The 6472-nt window shown below is 33.8% G+C and overlaps 1 non-coding gene across 1 annotated transcript; it reads right to left on the bottom strand.

Annotated features, from left to right (window-relative positions):
- Window positions 1–4836: 4836 nt before the first annotated feature.
- LOC123925388 lies at window positions 4837–4986 on the bottom strand. Its single transcript, XR_006814985.1, has one exon. It is a non-coding gene; the product is annotated as a small nucleolar RNA SNORA62/SNORA6 family (small nucleolar RNA).
- Window positions 4987–6472: the final 1486 nt, after the last annotated feature.

Raw genomic sequence — 6472 nt, 5'->3', positions numbered from 1 at the left:
ATTTAGCTGTGTTGCATTCAGCAGGAAGTTGTCACAGAGCAGTGAAGCTGTAGTATACACAGATGGCTCGGCTTCTTGTAGGAGCAGACATCTGTATCCATCCATGGCATCAGATCAGCAATTTCTTCTAATTACTTTCTTGAAAATTTCTGAGTTGCTTATTTTCCATCTAGAAAAGAAATATATATTCATATTTATCTTAAACTATTGGCATTATATTAATTATATCACTTTGAAGTATAATTCTTATTATATTGATATAATAATAAAATCACTAATATTATTTAATTCACCTTATTCTCATATTAATCCTGCATGGTAGTTAGGAAAAGTTTTATTGTAAATATTGATATTTTAGGAAACTGATTCAGGAAGATTAAATCATTTAGCCAACATTATTCAACTTATAAATTGCAAACCAAGAATTAAAACCTAATAATTTATTATAAAATTATGATATTTTACTATAGATATCATTATTTGTGGAATATCATATGCTGAAATATGACTAAATTAAGTTTCATATTGATTAAAATGAATCAACTAAAATATTTTGGTTTAATGAAAAAAATGGTCCAATATTTTGGCCTCACCAATATCATGATGATTTATAATTTTTCTTTCCTTTTTTGATATTATAGAATTGAAGGTGTAAAAAAAATTAAAGCAATAAAGAGTTAGAAGAGAGGGAGAAATCACAGATAATCTTCACTTTGTCCATAATATAAACCTCCATTAGCTAGTTAACATTACCTTGAAAATGTGATTATGACCTATTTGACTTGAGAAAGGCTTGTACCGCTATATATTTTCCTCTCAGGACTGCCTTTGCTGTGTCCCACAGATTTTGAACTGTTGTGTTTTCATTATCATTTGTTTCCATGAATTTTTTCAATTCTTCTTTAATTTCCTGGTTAACCCATTCATTCTTTAGAAGGATGCTGTTTAGTCTCCATGTATTTGGGTTCTTTCCAGCTTTCCTCTTGTCATTGAGTTCTAGCTTCAGAGCATTGTGGTCTGAAAATATGCAGGGAATAATCCTAATCTTTTGATACCGGTTGAGACCTGATTTGTGACCCAGGATGTGATCTATTCTGGAGAAGGTTCCATGCGCACTAGAGAAGAATGTGTATTCTGTTGCTTTGGGATGAAATGTTCTGAATATATCTGTGATGTCCATCTGGTCCAGTGTGTCATTTAAGGCCTTTATTTCCTTGTTGATCTTTTGTTTGGATGATCTGTCCATTTCAGTGAGGGGAGTGTTAAAGTCCCCTACTATTATTGTATTATTATTGATGTGTTTCTTTGATTTTGTTATTAATTGGTTGATATAGTTGGCTGCTCCCACGTTAGGGGCATAGATATTGAAAATTTTTAGATCTTCTTGTTGGACAGACCCTTTGAGTAGGATATAGTGTCCTTCCTCATCTCTTATTATAGTCTTTGGCTTAAAATCTAATTGATCTGATATAAGGATTGCCACCCCAGCTTTCTTCTGATGCCCATTAGCATGGTAAATTGTTTTCCACCCCCTCACTTTAAATCTGGAGGTGTCTTCGCGTCTAAAATGAGTTTCTTGTAGGCAACATACTGATGGGTTTTGTTTTTTTATCCATTCTGATACCCTGTGTCTTTTGATTGGGGCATTTAGCCCATTAACATTCAGGGTAACTATTGAGAGATATGAATTTAGTGCCATTATTAGCCTGTAAGGAGACTGTTACTGTATATTGTCTCTGTACCTTTCTGATCTACTACTTTTAGGCTCTCTCTTTGCTTAGAGGACCCCTTTCAATATTTCCTGTAGAGCTGGTTTGGTGTTTGCAAATTCTTTCAGTTTTTGTTTGTCCTGGAAGCTTTTGATCTCTCCTTCTATTTTCAATGATAGCCTAGCTGGATAGAGTATTCTTGGCTGCATGTTTTTCTCGTTTAGTGCTCTGAATATATCATGCCAGCTCTTTCTGGCCTGCCAGGTCTCTGTGGATAAGTCTGCCGCCAATCTAATATTTTTACCATTGTATGTTACAGACTTCTTTTCTCGGGCTGCTTTCAGGATTTTCTCTTTGTCACTAAGACTTGTAAATTTTACTATTAGGTGACGGGGTGTGGACCTATTCTTGTTGACTTTGAGGGGGGTTCTCTGCATCTCCTGGATTTTAATGCTTGTTCCCTTTGCCATATTAGGGAAATTCTCTCCAATGATTCTCTCCAATAGACCTTCTGCTCCCCTCTCTGTTTCTTCTAAACAGAAGAGTCGAGCTACACAGTAAAAATAAGAATAAATAATTTGGCATTGTATAATCTTGGAGATTTAAGAATATGTAATGGGAAGGCAATTTGTGTATTAATTTTCTCTTTAAGATTTTTTCTTTTTATTTTAGAGATAGAGAACATGGGGGTGGGATGGGACAGAGGGAGAGAGAGAATTTCAAGCAGACTCCCCACTGAATGTAGAGCCCTATGTGCAGGTCTTGATCTCAACACCCTGAGATCATAACCTGAGCCAAAATCAACAGAGAGAATTTTAACCAATCGAACCACTCAGACACCTAAAACAATCTGATTTTAATTGTTACTTAGGATGAGTTGAAAAAGGAAATTATCACTTTCACCTTTATGCCCAAGCTTTTATTTCTTTAAAATATTCAAATTATGACTTAAAGATAAGATATACTGGCTTTAAAGGTCTACATGATTTTGCATATTGCAACATTTACAACTATCATATATTTACCTTATTCCATTATTTTGAATTTCTCAGACCTTTTTTCTAAGCTCAGTTCATATTTTGAGAAAACTTTTCCAATTTATTCCCCAAACCACCAGTGCAATACTTTCTCCTTCTTGATGTATTTTTTGTGTGTTCTATACCTATCTCCTATAGTGGATATTGTGGTGAATGCTTACTACTAGTAATAGTATTATTGTATATTTTCTACTCCCATTGTGTATCACCAATGCAATTCTAAGTTCCAGGTAATTTTGGCTCCCTATCTTTCTTGCCTTTGCCACTTCCACAGTGAGTTGAACTGTATCATTTTGGACAGAGAAGAGTGAGGAAAAAATAAATGTTTTACTTTATCATTGAACCATTATTTCAATCAAACCTAAATCTCATTTTACCTTATATTCTCTTTTGCCTTAGTGCGTTTCAGTTATATTCAGGCCAAAGCATCATAAAAGGTAAACAGTGACAATATTCCAGGGACAATTCTTAAAACCTACATTACAAGTTAATTCATTAATTCACAACATCTCTGTGAAGTGAGGAACTGTTATTCCCATTACTACAGTGAGGAACTAAGGCATAGAAACGTTATACCCATGCTCAAAGATATATGACTGTTAAGTGGCAGAGTAATGATTCCAATTCAGGCACTTTGGTGAAATATTCAAATGCCTTGAATAATATGACATATTGCTTCCTTTAGCTCACATTTCACTGTGTATTTGTGTCTATGGCCCACTTCAGTTCTAATAGTGCAGGGACTTTTTTACTGGTCTTTATTGGTCTGTGCATTTCTACCATTCATCATCATGCTTGGAAACATAATCAAGCAAAATTATTGTTCCTTTGCAAGTGAGAAATTACAAAGTAATGATTACTAGTAGAATTCTTCAGTAAAAAAGAAAACCATTACCTGGAGAAAGTAAAGATTTTTTGTTTGTATCTGTCTGCTCCCTTCCCCAGTCACATCTGGCCTAACATTTTCTAACAGTTCCCATCATAGTTGGAAAGATCTTAGTTTACAGAAAATAATGTTTGAATGGCCTGTTGGTCTGCTACAGACCACAGCCAAAACACTTGATAATGTATTTTTTAATTTAAAAAGCATTAGTATGTGATAACTATGTGTACTGAATGTCATGCTATGGGGTCTAAATAAAGTCCCTTTCAATATTTTCTTTTCCTATTCTATAGGAGGTTATTTGGGAAACCTGGTTAAAGATTGGCCTGAAGCAATATAATGGTCCTATATTGCAAGAACTCAATGTCTCACAAAAATCAGTTATAAGTATGGGGTTTTGAATTATTCCTCTATAAGTAGTATCAAAAACAATAGTTTTAACGGTTGGCTGGTTCAGTGGGTTTGGTTTTTAGGCTTACAAAGAATATGGAAGAGAAGGGAGTATAAACATTTGTGAGAAAAGAGAAACCAGTTGAATATTCAAATACATATTATGATATAAATACAATTAATTCTAGTTCTAAAATTTAGTTGCTGGTTTTGTTGATGATTCATCTTTTTGCTTCAGGCTTAAAACTATCTTTCCTGATTGTGAGAGCTCGATGAATTGAAGACTTAAACTGTTATTAGCATAAATGTTTTCTTTCCCCATTGAACTCTTATCACAGGAAATATAATTCTTTTTACCTCAGGCATTTACTTGATAATTAAAGAAAAGTGGTTTCCTAATGCTAATTTCTGTAATAAAAAGGAAATGCATGAATACATTAAATTGAAAATTGTGGTGATAATAAAAGGTGCATTTCACATGCCTCACCTAGAATAATGGCTTTCTTGCTTTCTAAAATAGAAGTCTAAAGAGAAGTTATGGTTTTTTCATTTTATTTTCTCATACAATATTTATTCCATGAAAAGACTAAATATGCAAACTGCTTGCTTTATTTTTTTAATTTTATGAGCTTCTTTTTTCTTTAGAACTTTGTAGATTTCCACATACATATTTCGTATATATTTTGTTAGATTTATGGCTAAGTATTTCATTTTATAAAATTTCTTCTTCTTCTTCTCCTTCTTTTTCTTTTTTTTCTTCTCCTTCTTCTTCTTCTTTCTTCTCCTTATTCTCCTCTCCTTTTTTTTTCTTTCTTTTACTTGTAGCAAGACATTACCAAACCCCACTCATTGGACCAGAGACCCTTGTGGTGTTGGTGAGACTTGCCCCTCATGTAGCAAACTAGCTACACTTGTGAGTTCATTAGCCAGCCAGCAGCCTGAACTGTAAGCTTTAATAATGTGCTATATTATTTTTGTGGCAATATGAGTGGTGGTGTATTTTTAATTTCAATGTCAACTTATTTAGTGATAACATAAAAGGAAGCAATTAATTTTTTAAACATACACTTTGTATCCTGCAATATTGCTATCATTGCTTATTTGTTCCAGGGTATTTTTGTTATTAAAGATTTTCTACACAGAAAGTTGTCATCTCTGAACAAAGACAATTTTATTTTTTCCTTCCAAATTTGTGTAAGTTTTATTTATCTTCTTGTCTAATAGCATTACCTAGGACATCCAGTAGGATTTAAAAAAAAAAAAGATTTATGTATTTCTTTTAAGAGGAGGGAGAGGGCAGCAAGAGAGGGAGAGAGTCTTAAGCAAATTCTGCACTGAGAGCCTTATGTGGGGGCTCAGTCTCATGACCCTGAGATCACAACCTGAGCTGAAACCAAGAGTCAGACACTTAATCCACCATGCCAATAAAATCCAATAATATTTTTTTAAAATCCAGTAAGATTTTTAAGCAGTGAGTGAACATCTTTGTATTGTTCCTGATACTCATTAGAAAGCTTCCAATTTCTCTGGACACCAGGAAACAAAATGAGGGTTATTGAAGGGAGTGGGCAGGGACATGGGGTAACCAGGTGTTGGGTATTAAGGAGGGTGGAGGTTGTGATGCACACTGGGTGTATATGTAATTTATGAATCGTTGAACACCTACATCAAAAACTAACAATGTACTATATGTTGACTAATTGAACATAATAAATAAATATATATAAAAGAAAGCTTCCAGTTTCTCAAATCAAATATGATGTTAGCTATAGAGGGTTTTATTTTTTTAATGTCATTAGCAAACTGAGGAAGTGTCAAACTCCACTGTCTAAGTTCTCTATTGTTATTTTGATGATAGTTTTATTATAAGTGCTGGTTGGATTTTGGCAAATGCTTTTTCTTCATGTATTGATATGATCGTATGATTTTTTTCATAACAGCAATAAAAACAAAACAGCATTAATACTATCAGCAATTACAACAATATTTACTAAATAGTTAACTTGTTTTGAAACTCAATTAGTTCCTCTTACATGGCCCATTTTATATAATTATATTATTAAACCAATGTTTAAGATATTATTATCATCTACTTTTTAGAGATGGTCAAATTCAAGTTCATAGATGTTAAGTATCTTGCTCAAGAATCACAAAGCAGGTAAGTGGTGCAATTGTTTACGAATTCAGATATCCTTGTTTTAGAAGAAACTTCTAGTCACTCTACCATTCAAATTTGTATATTTCTGAACACCTCATTCATAAGTATTTTTTTAAAGATTTTATTTATTTGATAGACAGAAATCACAAGTAGGCAGAGAGGCAGGCAGGGAGAGGAGGAAGCAGGATCCCCGCTGAGCAGAGAGCCCCAGATGGGGCTCGATCCCAGGACCCTGAGATCATGACCTGAGCCGAAGGCAGAGGCTTAACCCACTGAGCCACCCAGGCGCCCCCAT

This window comes from Meles meles, chromosome 14 (assembly GCF_922984935.1).
Source record: "Meles meles chromosome 14, mMelMel3.1 paternal haplotype, whole genome shotgun sequence".
Classification (NCBI taxonomy): Eukaryota; Metazoa; Chordata; class Mammalia; order Carnivora; family Mustelidae; genus Meles; species Meles meles.
This window is presented reverse-complemented; position numbering and strand designations above follow the sequence as displayed.